General features: G+C 38.1%; 1 protein-coding gene across 1 annotated transcript in view; it reads left to right on the top strand.

The window, feature by feature from the left end:
- The window catches only part of LOC150108197 (BAI1-associated protein 3-like), a 709,720-nt gene that overhangs the window by 355,378 nt on the left and 339,188 nt on the right, over positions 1-15,154 (top strand). The gene's annotated exons all lie outside the window — the stretch shown is intronic.

A 15,154-nucleotide genomic window follows, 5' to 3' on the forward strand; every position in this document is an offset into this window, starting at 1 on the left:
ATGGTATTAAATTTTTTTTAAGATGCTTTAAAAATTAAAGCATCTGAGTTCTTGTGACTTCATGGAGAATAATTTCGTCCTATGAATAATTTATTCTTTTTTTTTAAGTTCTTGAACTCCTTGGAAGTGTCATGTAATAATAGTAATAAAAAGAAAAATCATAATATATATGCTTGTTTCCATTCTGTAGTAGTGTAGATGCCAGATGAGCAGAGCTCAACAAATACACTCGCCCACTTGCCCATGGCAAGTGGATTTTGCTAACAGGCAAGCAGATGCAGACTGGATAAAATAGAATATATTTTTTAATGAAACAGCTGTTGATTATTGAGACAAATCATTTAAAAAAAATTGAGGTCTTGGCAAGTATTTTATTTTATTTTATTTTATTTATTTTTATTTATTTATTTTTTTGCATGGCAAGTAAAATCTTGCACATTTGTTAAGCCCTGCACATGAATATGAAAGATTGTAAAGTCAATATGGGATGGACATTAATTAATTAATCAGGTGCACATATCTTAAAATTGATTTCTAAGCAGTTTCGAATTCTTGTATTGTCTTTCTCTGAAAAGATTAGATGAGGCATGCAGAGAGCACGTCTTGATAAAATGTAGGGAGGAGTTATTTTGTTTTGATCATCAGTAGGAATTGGAAGAGAGGAACAATGCTGTTAGAATACTGTCATTATTTGTGTGTGAGAGAGAGAGAGAGAGAGTGAGACATGGATAGGCAGAAGAGTTGTGTCTAGCAACCTTGGTGAGGACCAGAAGGCATGACGGTCATTTAAGCAGAGGTGGGTTTTCTTCATTTGTTCCTCACAGTCTGACTGGATTTGTTGATGTTATTTTGTTTTTTTTCAGCTTGTTACATGCTACAGTGCAGATGGAGTGGGATGCTGGAGTTCTGGTTTTGAGCCACTTGTGTTATACATAATTTTTTCCTTGGATTGCTTTGCTCATCTATTGGGGAACCGAAGTTTGAACAGTAGTCTGGGGTTTTGGGAGGATGTGGGGTTGTTGAGAATGATGGCCTTCATTCTGGTAAGAGTTATTTATTCCATATTTTATCAGAACAGGTTTGTGTCAGAAGAGTGAAAACAGTAGTCAGCCCAAGGAAAGGAGGAATAAACATTTTTGAAGATCATTCCATTTTGCACCATTGTATGCTAATGAAACGAGACTGACAGTGGTTGAGTGAAAGAAGTTCTGTAGAGAAAGAAACTTGAATGGGGTTATGGTCTGAGTTATCAGAAGGGGAGCACACATCTAAAATATATTTATTGAGAGAACTTCTGTTTTTAATATTGATCCCACACACTAAAAGTCAAAGAATCTATAAGCATATCAGTGCTCTGTGTGGATATATAGGTGAAGATTGACAAGGAAGAAGTTTAAAGTTTATTTTTCACTTGGTTAGACTATAATAAATTTAGTTTAATCCTTTATCCAAGTGTGAGCAAACAAAGTTTGCACCTGAAAGTATCTTCAGGACTGGGGTAAGGTAGTACAACACCAGGCAACTCGTTGCAAAGGTGGACCAAGCTTACATCACTCCTGTCTCAGTATCTCCCATAATGCAAAACACATCTCCTTGCGGATATGTATAATGTTATGCATTAAGGGAAGGGCCACTATCCAGACTAGTTTCGACCTTTATTGAGGTCTCTTCAGTGGGAGCCAGGCCCAGATGTGAAGATACCAGGCAGAAGCAATACCAAGGTCATCTCCACCTATAGGAGTGGCCAAATGGTGTGCTACCTTTTTTATTTAAATTACTGTGCATTTAGAGAAAGATGTTGAAAGTTTTCTGGTGTTGTACTACCTTACCCCAATCCTGAAGATACTTTCAGGCGCAAACTATGTTTGCTCACACTTGGATAAAGGATTAAGCTAAATTTATTATAGTCTAACCAAGTGAAAAATAAACTTTCAAAAAATAGAAAAATGTGTTCTTAAATAAGATCAACTTGTTTCACAACAAAATCAAATTTACTTTGTAATTGGAAAACAATCAACAACTACCATTTTAGATATACTAGTCAAAAGACAAGAGAATGATAATATTAAACTTACTATATATAAAAAACCAACAGATACTGGCCGGTATCTGCATTTTACTTCCAATCATCATCATACACAAAAATACAGCATCATCCATATGTTATGATATAGAGCCCAAAACATAGTCACAGACGAAGAAGATGTACGTACAGAACTTTCTCAAATATCGAAATCGCTATCTTAAAATGGTTATCCTCAAAACATAATCAACAAATTGCTTTATAAAAATAGCCTCCAACAACAAAGGATAGCTACTCAGCATGTTTCATCCGTAGTCATCCCCTATGTTGGTTCAGTCTCCACTAAAATAGCTAGAATTTTGAAGCCTTACAATATCAGAGTTGTGTTTAAACTGACTACAACCATTAGACAATTTTTAATATCCCCTAAAGACAGCATTCCATTTTTCAAATATGCAGGTGTTTATAGAATGCCATGCATTTGTGGACTTTCCTACATAGGCCAAACTTCAAGAAGCCTGGAAATTAGACAGAAGGAACACATTGGAGATGTAAATCACAACAAAACGGATACCTCAAGTTTGGCACATCACTTCTCAACTTCTAACCACACAATAGATTGGGAAAACAGCTCAATGCCATATATAAAGGATGATTACAGATGCCTAATATTCAAAGAAGCAGCAGTGGTCCTACGAACAGGAAATAACCTGAACAGAAATCAAGGGGCAATATTGAAAGATACGTGGACAAATCTGATTAATTCATTAAGTATGGTGGAACTGCAGTATGCTAAAAACTATGTAACGCGTATTCACAATAATGACTGAAGCATCTCGCTACATGCACACATTGTCACGCGAGCTGTCAAATTTGATTGCCTAACTGCTATAAACGGTTCTGTATTCTTTCTTTTTTTGCATTTATTATGTTTTCACCTTTTTTAGTCTTGACAAAGCTAGACAGTATGCTAGCGAAACTAGTCGGCATTCTTGTACATATGTGTATTAAACCAATGGTCTTATAATTAGAATAAGTTTTTTAAATCCTAGTTTTTTGGAAGCTGAGGATGCAATAGTTGTGATGTGTTTATGACAGGAGAGGCCTGTTTTCTAGGTAATTCCAATAAGAGAAATTTCATCTTGTCTGGGAATTTGGATGTTATCAAAAATAATACTGGGGGAAAATGGTTCTTATTTGTGGGAAATAAGACAGAACTGGGTTTTACTAGCATTGAAGTTGACCAAGTTATCTGAGCCCCATTGGAGGATGGCTTGGAGGTCCAAATTAAGGGAAATTGTGGTTGATATTCTGTGGGTTGAAGTGAATTGTGTAGGGTAAGGTTTATCAAATGAAAGGGAGGAGTGCAATGTACTGTTATCTGCAAAACTGTGTATTGGTGTAGAGGTCAACTGAAGTATGTCATTGATATACAGCAGGAAGAGGATCAGTGAGAGAACTGAACCTTGCGGGAGCCATCTAGCATCACACGCAGTGTGCATCCAGGCAGAAAGCTGGCAATCCATCTGCAGAAGTCCTGAGACAGTCCAAATGATGGATGTTTGCTTAGTAAGCCTTTGTGCCAGACCCGGTCAAAGACTTTAGAGATATCAAGTGCAACTGCTTGGGATTCTCCAAATTTTTCCATGGCATTTGTCCAGAGATGGGTGATATATGAGAGCAAGTCACCTGTTGATTGGCATCAACGTAATCCGTACTGGTGGTCGCTTAATAGCTGGGTACCTTAAAGGCAGAGTAAGAGTTGGGAATTGATGGTTTTCTCCATCACTTTAGATAGGACCGAGGTGAGTGAGATAGGGTGGCAGCGATTTGTCACCCTTTTTAGAAATGGGTTGAATATAGGCCAATTTCCAGCTTTTGGGATATATATGTACTAGTGGAGTAAGAGAGAGTATGTACAGATGGCATAGGATAGGAGTCAGTTCTGCTGCACAGACCTTCAGGACAATTGGAGGAATGCCATCAGGACCAGGAACTTTTTTATGTCTAATTTTGACAACAGGTTTGTGATCTTTTTCTGGCAAAAGGATACAGGGGGACATTGTGCATTGGGCAGTTGGAATGACTGGAGGGCGTTTGCCATTGTCAGTTATGTGTGCATCGGAGGCAAAGTGTGAAGCCAGGAGATTAGCTTTTTCTGTGGGTGATGTTGCAATTGAGCCATCTGGGTATGATAGGGGTGGGAGTAGTGTAGGGCAAAAGTTGCTTTGGCAAGAGACCAAAAGGCATGGCTGCCACTAGGACAAGTTGCAAGTTTCCTGCTTTTTTGCCCGTTCAAATTCTGTTGTGGAATCATTGATAATTTTCTTGCATCTGTTTTTGGCTTCAGATTAGGCACAGAAGGAGAATGGAGTTCTTGATTTGAGCCAGTTGTGATATGCCTGATTTTTCATTTGTACAGCCTTGACTTGACACATCTTTTGGAGAACCAGGGTTTGGATAGGGGACGGCAGTTCAGAGAAATGTGGGGAATATATGTTTTCATGCCAGTGAGGATTACTTTGGTGATACGTTCGGTGCATATGTTTGGATTTTAAGACTGGAAACAATTGTCCAACCATGGAAATGAAGCATAGTAGTCTCGGAGGCTGTCCCATTTGGCACTGTTATAATGTCAAACTACTCTTATGTGGATGTGACTGTGTAAGCATTGTTGCATGGGGCAGGAGATGAGCACTAGGTTGTGGTCAGAATTACCCAGATTGCTGAATAACTGAACTATTTAGAGAAGAAGTTGAGTATCGATGACTTTCTCCATTATTTTGGAAAGGATTGAGGTGATGGAGATTGGTCAGTATTTGATGATAGACTTTTCTTTCCCTTTTTTTTTTTTGAACAGGCTGGATATATGTTGCTTCTACATGTTGAGATAAGTATCTGCTGAGTGTAGAAGATTATAGAGACAATACAGGATTAGCTCTAGAGCACAATGTTTGAGTACAGTTGGAGAGATGCTATCAGGACCAGAAGACTTAAGTTATCTTCTAGTCCTCTTTAGTGCCCACATTGTTTAGTATTTTTCTAATTCTTCTATTCTTCTTCTTGTTTTTGCTGCAGGAGGCATATGGTGCTCAGATTCTGGTATTGTAAGAAGACATATGCATTGGTCATCTATGCAGGAGTTCGAGGAAAAGAGTGATGCCAAGAAGTCAGTTTTATTTATGTGTACTGTAACACTGGTGCTATCTGTCTATCTGGATCAGAAAGATAAGTGGAAGTGCACATCAGCAGAAGTTACATCTGGTGGCTTTAGAAAGGTCTTCAGAAGTCGTGACCAGAAATCACAACTTCCATTTAGACAGGAGATAAGTTTTTTGCTGTTGGCCTTTATGAAGTCAGATTTATATTTGCACAACTTTTTTGCTTTTATTGCTTTCTTCAGCATCAGTGTGAAGCTGGGGGGGGGGGTTCTTGTTGAACACCACCCGCTGTAAGCTGAGTTTTTCTTTAACTGTTTTGGTACACTTTGCTGAACTGCAGAGCGGGAATTGGATGAGAATTTTGGGGGCATTGTGCATTTGGGTCCAATTGGAATGAATGCCTTCATGCCAGCAAGGATAGTTTTTGTTACTTGCTCAGAGCAGAATTTCGGTCAGAGGACTGGAAGCACTATTCAGACTATGGAAAGGAAAAGTTGAAATTCCAGAGGTCATCCCATTGATATCTTTGTAGTTCCAAAGGAATGAGGTCAGGAGTTGTTGGGGGAAGGTTGATCTGTGGGTGTTTAATGATTTGATTATGTTAGAGTTTATGCAAGTATTGGTGTTTATGCCACATAAGAGATCAAGAGTATAGGGAGAATGAAGAGGGTTATTGGAATTTGATCAATATTTCATTGAAATTTCATCAATATTTCATTATTTGCTTATTTAGATTGATCATTGATTATTTCAAGAACTTCTGCATCTTGCTCAGCTTGGTCAGTGGTGTTGGAAAAGGTGAGCTAGTTGAAGTCATGGATATTAAGGTCACCTAGGAGGTTGACCTAACTATTTGAATAGCTGGATTGCAGTAAAGAGGTTATAATGATTTTTTGAGTTTGGAGACTGGTAAATGCAGCAGATAAATGTTATTAAATGGGGCAAGAAAATCTTGAACCAGAGGCTGTCAAAAGTAAGGGATTTTAAATCAGCATTCTCTAACAAACACTGTCAGATCTCACAAAGGCATAGGTGCCGTCTTTGTGGTACAACAAATTCTGAAGTCTATAGTTTGGACATAAAAATCCTGAAGTCTATAGTTTGAGTTCTGTCAAGAGTAGGGGGGTCAGGTTTGGATGATACTTAGTAAAGTGGATGTGAAAGTAAGTTATTTTGATGGAGATTCTGGCAACATTTGTATTTTTTGTTGGGATTGGTTTTTGAGTGTGATTTGTATTTGTCTCAGTGTTCATTATAGATTCATTTATGTTTAAATGGAAGGATAGAATGGGGAGATAGACTTTTTGAACATGACACCATACTAAGAGTGATCAGTATAGATTCTTTGGACATGACATCATACTGAGGATGACCAGTCATTTTGCTTTAACATGGCCTAAACAGTGCCTCCTACATCCTGAGTTGCTACTGACAAGTTCAGGCCTGTGTACTGCCTGATGGCCTATGGTACCACCATTTTTACTAATGTACAAATCAGTATAGACTGTTGAAATGGAAGAGGGTTTGGGTCTCTAAGCATGCCCCTGAAGATTATCACTTACACTGCATGGAGAAGGAGAGGGTGAAAAACAGAAAACTGGAATCCCTGCTCTGAAGATTAGACATAGGGTTCATCATTTCATATAGCAGCTGATACATAATCAGCTACATTTCTTTTTCCTGGAATATAAGCCACATCAATATTATATTCCTGCAGTTCCAGTGCCCACCTAATTATATGCTGATTTTTATCCTTCATAGTACTTTGGAATGACAGAGGCTGGTAATCAGATCTTATTTTAATAAGTTGTGCTAACAATAAGTATCTAAATTTTCTCAGTGGAAAAATTATTGCTAGTGCTTCCTTTTCTAAGATTGAATAGTTCAGTTCTGGACCTGATAATTTCCTACTAATAAAAGCTACTGGCTTAAAATCTTCTCTTCTTTCTGATACAGCAGCAATGCAGTCATTTGAAGCATCAGCAGAAAGATAAAATTTTTCACCAAATTTAGAATAAACAAGAACTGGAGCTTTAGTTAATGCCAGTTTTAGGTTGTCAAATGCTTCTTGTTGAGCTTTATCCCAATTGAATCTAACACCTTTCCCTGTCAAGTACACTATGGGTCTCAATAGCTGTGAACAATTAGGAATAAATTTTCAATAGAAATTCAATGTGCCAATGAATCTACAAACTCACCTAACTGTTTTGAAGGTTTGACTGATAATATGCCTTCTACATTTGACTGAGATGGCATAATTCCTTTATTGCTGATACTACCATACTAGCTTTACTAATTCTGCTGTCTATTTCCATAATTAATTTATAATCTTCACTAAAAATTGTGCCTAAATAAATAGCCGAAATGTTTTACTTGTTTTATAGGTTCGCCATTCAGGATACAGTTGATATTTTCAAAATATCAACTACCTATTTTCATTATATTTGTCTTTTTATTGCTTATTTTCATACCAAATTTATTACAACAGTTATTCAATTTGTTAGGGAATCTTTCAGACTTGTAGCAGATTTATTTAGAAGTATAAATCGTCTGCATAAAGCAAAGAACCGAGATTAACATTGTGAATTTTGATATCAGATTTCATACTGCTTACCTTCGTAATTTGATCAATATAGATAATGAACAGCAATGGAGATAATGTACACCCTTATTGTACACCTGATTTTACATCAGACCATCTTCTTGTATGAGGTGGTATCAAAAAGTTTCAAGACTAGTTTTGTAACATGCCAACAGATGGCAGCACAAGGCTGCACGCACAGTCACAGGGAGCACCGACCTTCATAAGTCAGTGTGTCAAAAGACATCGTCCTGTGTACATCGGGAGCTGTGCACTGGTGCTATTCTGACCATGTGCATTACCATGTCTGCAATTTCATCATGGACAGCAAGTTAGAACAAAGAGCGAACATGAAATTCTGCATGAAACTCGGCAAATCTGCCACAGAGACGTTTGACCCTGCGATGAAGCAACAGTCTTCACAGTGGAAAAGCCCATCATCTCCATGACCGAAAAAGTCGAGGCAAGTCCGCACCTCGATCAAGTGCATGCTCATCGTCTTTTGCAACATTCGTGGCATTGTGCATCGAGAATTCATCCCCAGGAGAGCCAGACCATCAATAGCGAGTTCCACTGCCATGTTTTAAGGCATCTGAGGGAGGACATTCAGCGAAAGTGACTGGATCTGTGGCGCACAAAAAACTGGATGCTCCACGACGACAATGCACCCTGTCACTGAGCTCTCCTCACACATACGTTTCTTGCCTGAAACAATATGATCTCACTTCCACACCCACCCAACTCACCAGATTTAGTTCCTGCGGACTTCTCCCTCTTCCTGAAGATGAAGATCCTGCTCAAAGGTTGCTGCTTTGACACTGTTGCAGAGATCCAGCACGAATCGCAGAAGGTGCTTGACACGCTTTGAAAAGAAGACTTCCAGGACACATTCCAGAAGTGGCAGGAATGCTGTGAGTGCTGTATTGCTATGCAAGGGGACTATTTTGAAGGTGATAGTGTGTAAATGTAGATAAAGTAATTTCTCGTAAACAGAGCTAGTCTTGAAACTTTTTGATACCACTTCATATCTCTTCAATTCTAATGCTGACTTAGAGCTTAAATAGAGATTATATATATTGCTCAATATAATGCCTATATACACCATATAATTGTAGCATTTTGAAGAGCTTTTCAGATCTATGAAACTTGAATACAAATCCTTGATATATTCCCAAGATTTCTCAACTATTTATCTTAATGTGAAATTCTAATCCTGACAACCACTATTTGGCCTGAATCCAGCTTTTTTTTCACCAAGCTTTCCTTCTGAAATTTTTCTTAGCTGTTTCTCAAGTATACTTGCTTAAATCTTACCAGTAACACTCAGGGAAATACCTCTGTAATTCTCACATTTAGTTTTGTTTCCCTTCTTGTATATGGGCATTATGAGAGCTGTACTCCAACATCCAAAATTCTACCTTCGGATGAGGCTCTCTGAATTATGCAGTGTGGCCACTGCAAAACTTTTATACTTCCATTCTTAAGCATTTCTGGGTTGAATATTATCTACTTTAGCTGCCTTTCCACACTTCAAGTTTTTAATGACTTTTTCTACTTCAAGTATGGATATGTATTCCTGACTACATTCCTGTTGGGTGTTTTCTACCACTGTACTGACACTGCTCAAAGTAATTACTCCAGATGTCTAGAATATCTTTATTTTCAGTTTTCATGTCACCTTTATCATCCTTGATTCCTTTTACATTACTCTTTTTTACATTACTCTTTGCTTGCTTTCTAAGCTTTTCAATAGCCTCTAAAATATTTTGCCACCTACCTGACATTTATTTTTTATGTTCTTATCAAAGTCTTCCTATTACTTTTGTTTAGCTAGCGTTTTACTGTGCTTCACTATTTTACATTTTTCTCTGTATTCTCTAAAAACACAAGCTGACTTCATTTCCAGGAAGTTTCAATATGTTTTCTTCTTTTCCTTGACTACCTCTTTAACTTGCTGAGTCCCCTATGTTCAGATTCTCCATCCTTACAAACAACCTCACTACATGCCTCTCTAGCTGAATTAATCAATGCTTTCTTCCAGGTTTGTCACTGAATCACCAAGGATTGGTTCTTGGTTTCAAATTTTTTCATTTTTTCTTGAATGATATTATTATTTATTATTATTATTCAGGCTTCCATGGAGTCAAAAGACTCATCTTGGACAGGCCTTCCTAGAAAACGCAAAGTCTATCATACCACTCCTTGAACTCATTGATCGTTCGTGCTCTCATCACTCAATCAGGCAATGCATTCCACATTTCAAACACCCTCCACTCAAAGAAACTACTCCTCACCGTGTTACTCACAGCTTCCTTTCGTAATTTCCAGGGATGGCCCCTTGTCATCGCTCCTTCCCGCTGTTCCATCAAGTGAAAGAACTCCCCAATGTCTACCCTGTAACTACCTCTCAACAGTTTAAAAGTCTCAATCACATCACCTCTCCTTCTTCTATCCACCAAACTCTGCAGTCCACATTCCCTCAGCTAATCCTCATAACTAACATTGTACAGTCCTGAAATAATTTTTTTTATCCACCTCTGTACCCTTTCCACAGTTAATTTATCCCCTTTAAATCTTGGGACCAAATTTGAGGATAACAGTCTAAGTGCGGTCTGATTAGGATCTTATACAACGGAATGATAACTCTTTTATCTCTGCAGGTCAGTTTCCTTCTCAGTATTGCAGCAATCCCCTGGGATTACCTTCACTACTTTTGTAATATGCTCCCTGAATTTCAGTTTTCTATCAATCATCAACAACCCAAATCTCATGTCTCCCCTACTTCCTCCAGTACAGCTCTTCCAATTGAGTATGCAGCCTCCCATCAATGTATCCCAAACTTCAAGACTTTACATTTTGCTGCATTAAACCGACATCCCCATTCATTTTCCCAACCGTCTAGTTTATTCAAATCCTTTTACAACTACACTGTTATTAATAATCCTTCCAGGCTTCACACACATCATCTGCAAACAACTGAATATCTCCCTGCAATCCACTGACAATGCCATTGATATAAAGGTTAAACAATACAGGTCCTGAGCTCTGTGGGACTCCACTTGTAACCTTCTGCCTCCTTGATATTGCACCACCACACACAACTCTATTATACCTATCAGATTGGCAATTCTGAATCCAGTTAACTATCCTGATATCTAAACCGATGTGCTGCAACTTAAATATCAGCTTATCATGTAGCACCCTGTCAAATGCTTTTGCAAAATCCAAAAATATGGCAGAATATGCCTTTCTCTCATCAACTGCTCTTGTCATGTTATTATAAAAGGCAATCATATTACTAAAGCAAGGGCATCCCTTAACAAATTAATTTTTACTCTCACAGATAACATTACCCTCATCTGCCCAATGCTGTATATGGCCCTCACTAATTTCTCCAAGATCTTAACAACTACTGATGAAACACAAACTTGTCTATAATTTGACACTTCCAGTCTGGTGCCAACCTTATGCAATGGCACTATCTTATCTTGGGTACCTTTCCCGTAGCAGGACTTTCATTGAAAAGCCAGGTCAAGGGAGCTGTCAGTTCTTTAGCACATTCTCTCAAAACTCATGGCAAAATTCCATCCAGTCCCACAGCTTCATTGACATCTGGAATACTCAGTATTTGAAACACGCACTCTCCTCTTGCACCTCTAAACCCCGAACTTGCTCTATCGATCTAGTATTAAAACTTACTTCTACAGGATGAAATACTCCAATACAGTGTTCATTGAACAACTCCACTATGTCCTCTGCATCATTCATTCTATTCCCATTTTTATCCCACAATGTCATTCTTCCAAAATCATTTCTCCTTCTGCTGGCCACATAGCTAAAAAATTCCCTAAGATTTTCTTTGGATCAGTGCCAATCTCTTCTCATAATCCAGTTTTGCCTTCCTCACCATTCTGGTCACTCTCCTGGCCTGCGTCTTATATTCTTCGGGTATCTGTCCTCCACCCCTTTCCTTATATATCTTCCATAACCTCTTTTTCCCCTGCAGTTTCTGTTTGATATTGTTTGTCATCCACTTGACACCAAATTGTGTCTGCTTCTTCACCCATGGAATATACAGCTTACTATTGCTGCTAACAAATATTCTTTCACAATTTCCTAAGCACTAATGATATCATGGCCTTCCAATTCCACCTTCCATGGAACTGCCCCAAGTTGATATCTAAGACTATTATAATCACCTGCCTTATAATTCCATATACGTTCCCTTTTCTTTGATACTCCTGCATGTCTATTCATTTTCCAAGTCAAAATCACATGGTCACTTTCTCCAACTGGGGGAAGAGATGTCCTCTCGATTATAATCAGTTCTTCTGGTGCTATGACCAAATACAAAACTCTTGAACCTCTAGTTCCGTCTATTACATGTTGCCTAAGACATTTGTCCCTCAAGAATTCTAGAAATTCCATTCCCTTATTACTATATGCATTTTCCTCTTCCCGATTTATACTGCTGTAGTAAAAACCTCCCATAACAAACATTCTTTTTGCACTTGCCAAGCTCAACTACTTAAACATCTCCTGTCCCTCACCCTTTGTGCTCCTTGGCTTATAGCAACACCCCACTAAATATCCTGTCTTGCCCACTTGTACCTCATTCCATATGCTTTCAAAACCATTAGTGTTACTGCCCTCCAAAGCCTCCACTCTGAGAGGACACAAGTCATCACTTATCATAAGCAGTACTCTACCACTACATTTTCCTTTCTTATCTTGTTGAAAAATGCTGTACCCTGCTTAACTTTGAATGCTCCGCTTTGATTTGTTTTTAAACTTTTTTACACACTACTTTTTCAAGATGAAATCATCATATTCTCATAATCTCACACAACTTGAATATCTCCCTGTAGTCCTGTAACAATAGCATTGACATAATGATTGAACAGTAATTGAAAAGTGAATGGTTCCAATACTGAACCCTGTTGAACACCACTTGTAACCTTCCTACTTCCTGATACCGCTCTCCCATATACAACTCTCTGGTATCTATAAGAAAGCCAGTCAGCATTCCAATCCCACTAACCTGATATTCAAACCCATATGATACAATTTAAAAAGCAGCTTGTCATGTGACATCCTGTCATAGACCTTTGAACAATCCAAAAAAAATTACAGTGTATTACATTATCCTCATCCATTGTTATTGTAAAAGGTTACCAGATTACTAATAAATAATATTGCCTTCATCTACCCAGTTTGTATTACATTATCCTCATCCATTGTTATTGTAAAAGGTTACCAGATTACTAATAAATAATATTGCCTTCATCTACCCAGTTCTGTATACAAGCCCTTACCAATTTCTCCAAAATCTTAACAACTATATAAGAAATACAAAACATGCCTATAGTGTGATACCTCCATTCTACTATTACCGTTATGCAATGGTGCTATCTTTCTCTCTTTGCACTCTCCAGGAACCTGTCCCATTGCAAGACTTTCATTAAACAACCAAGTTAAAGGTATGGGCCATTCCATAGCATGTTCCCTTAAAACATGTGGTGAAATTCCATCTGGTTCCTGCCTTATTAACATTTAATCTACTGAGTATTCAGTATACATCTTCTTCATTCATTTCTAACACTAATCGAAGGGTACATTGCGCCCTTCGATTGGAATAGGCCTAAGTTCGATTCTCGTCACAATGGGAGGAATCTTTATCTGGACGATTTTCAATCGAAGGTGAGTTAGCCGATCTTATACGGAGGTAGCAGGGTTTTTTTCTCCCAGAAACTCGGGATTTTCATCCCGCATAAAGACAAATCGGCCCTTCGGAACACACACAATTTACAAACATAGAATACTAGTAGCAGTGGTGGTGGAGGTGGGCAGTAGATGGCGTTGATGGAGATGATTTGTAGTATAGGTTTGATGTAGTGGTTGAGACAGTTGTAGGTGTCCTCCTGCGATGAGTCTTCAGACTCCTTGGAGGTATCAGGAATAATAATAATAATAATTATCCGTGGTGCTTAAGGGTCAAAGCTGTATAACTGAGAGGAGACCTCCACATCGCCTTTAAAGGAATGCGAAGAACCGAACCATGGCTTCTGACCTAATGTCCAATCCTCACCTTCTCGTGATGCACCCTGTTGGGTATCTACCTGAATACTGAACGAACGAGGATGGGCTGGCAATTTGGGATTTAGCAGACCAAATTGTAATTCTTATTAGCTTAAACCAAATTATTACATGATGGTACAACATGACAAAATTTCATGCCGGCTGGGGCGTTGCCTGGTTAAACAAGGCCTCCGTTGTTTTCGCCAGGGAACCAGGGCAAACAGCGAAAAGTCAGCTACTGGAACGAATCTGAAAACAAACCCTAACTCAAACCCCAGAGTTAAAGATCGGTACTATCAACATAAGAAGCCTGAATGGCAAAGAAATGGAGCTAGCTGAGGAATTAGATAAGTACCAGATTGACATAATGGGGGTGACTGAAACAAAAAAGACAAAAACTGGTGAGATCTTTCTGAGCAATAAATACAAAATGTTATATTCAGGCAATGACAATCAAGGAAAAGAAGGAGTAGCCACAGTATTCAACACTAAATATGAGGCTAATCTTCTTGAATGGCAGGCAGTCTCAAGTAGAGTAATGTGGGCAAATATCAGACTGGGGAACAGGACAATGGGACTTATTTGTGCCTATGGTCCCACAGAAGCTTCTACTAAGGTAGAAGCGGAGGAATTTTTTAATGCTTTAGAGAAAGCATCTGACACAGTGAAAAAGGAAAAGTTGGTCCTTGTTGGAGATCTAAATAGCAGAGTAGGAAATGATTGTCAGACATACAAAAATATATTGGGAAAATTTGGAGAAAAGAGCAAAGCTAATAATAATGGCAAATAATTGTTGGATTTCTGCACAGGACATGGACTGGTTATTACTAACACCATGTTCCAACATAAAAATGTGCACAAATTCAAATGGAGAGAAGAGGCAAGAAATAAGAAAAGTCTCATTGACTATCCTTTCTTTTAAGCTTGTACGGTGATCTGAATGCATTTTTGAAAATTATGGAGACAACTACCGTGTTTGAATAAAAATATAACTAAAATCTATAAAATTTAATATATAGTTATAAAATTTAATATAACTAAAATCTACATTCGACGTTTCGACCTTTATATGAAGGTCATTTTCTGGAGCATACAACTATACACAGAAAACATGTTACACTACAATCAAACTGGTTTGTTAAAGACACTGACGACACTGACCAACCGCTACAACAATTGTTGGCCTGACCTCTGGTGGGGGGGGGGGGGAATTATACATCAATGCTAGAGTCCTATTATTAGTGTTATCTGTTGGTTGTAGAAATACATTGGGCACAACAACAAGTATCTATCTATATACATATATTAACA

Source organism: Typopeltis vanoorti, chromosome 3 (assembly GCF_054136105.1).
Source record: "Typopeltis vanoorti isolate ZY-2024b chromosome 3, IOZ_Tvanoo_1.0, whole genome shotgun sequence".
In the NCBI taxonomy this organism is placed as follows: Eukaryota; Metazoa; Arthropoda; class Arachnida; order Uropygi; family Thelyphonidae; genus Typopeltis; species Typopeltis vanoorti.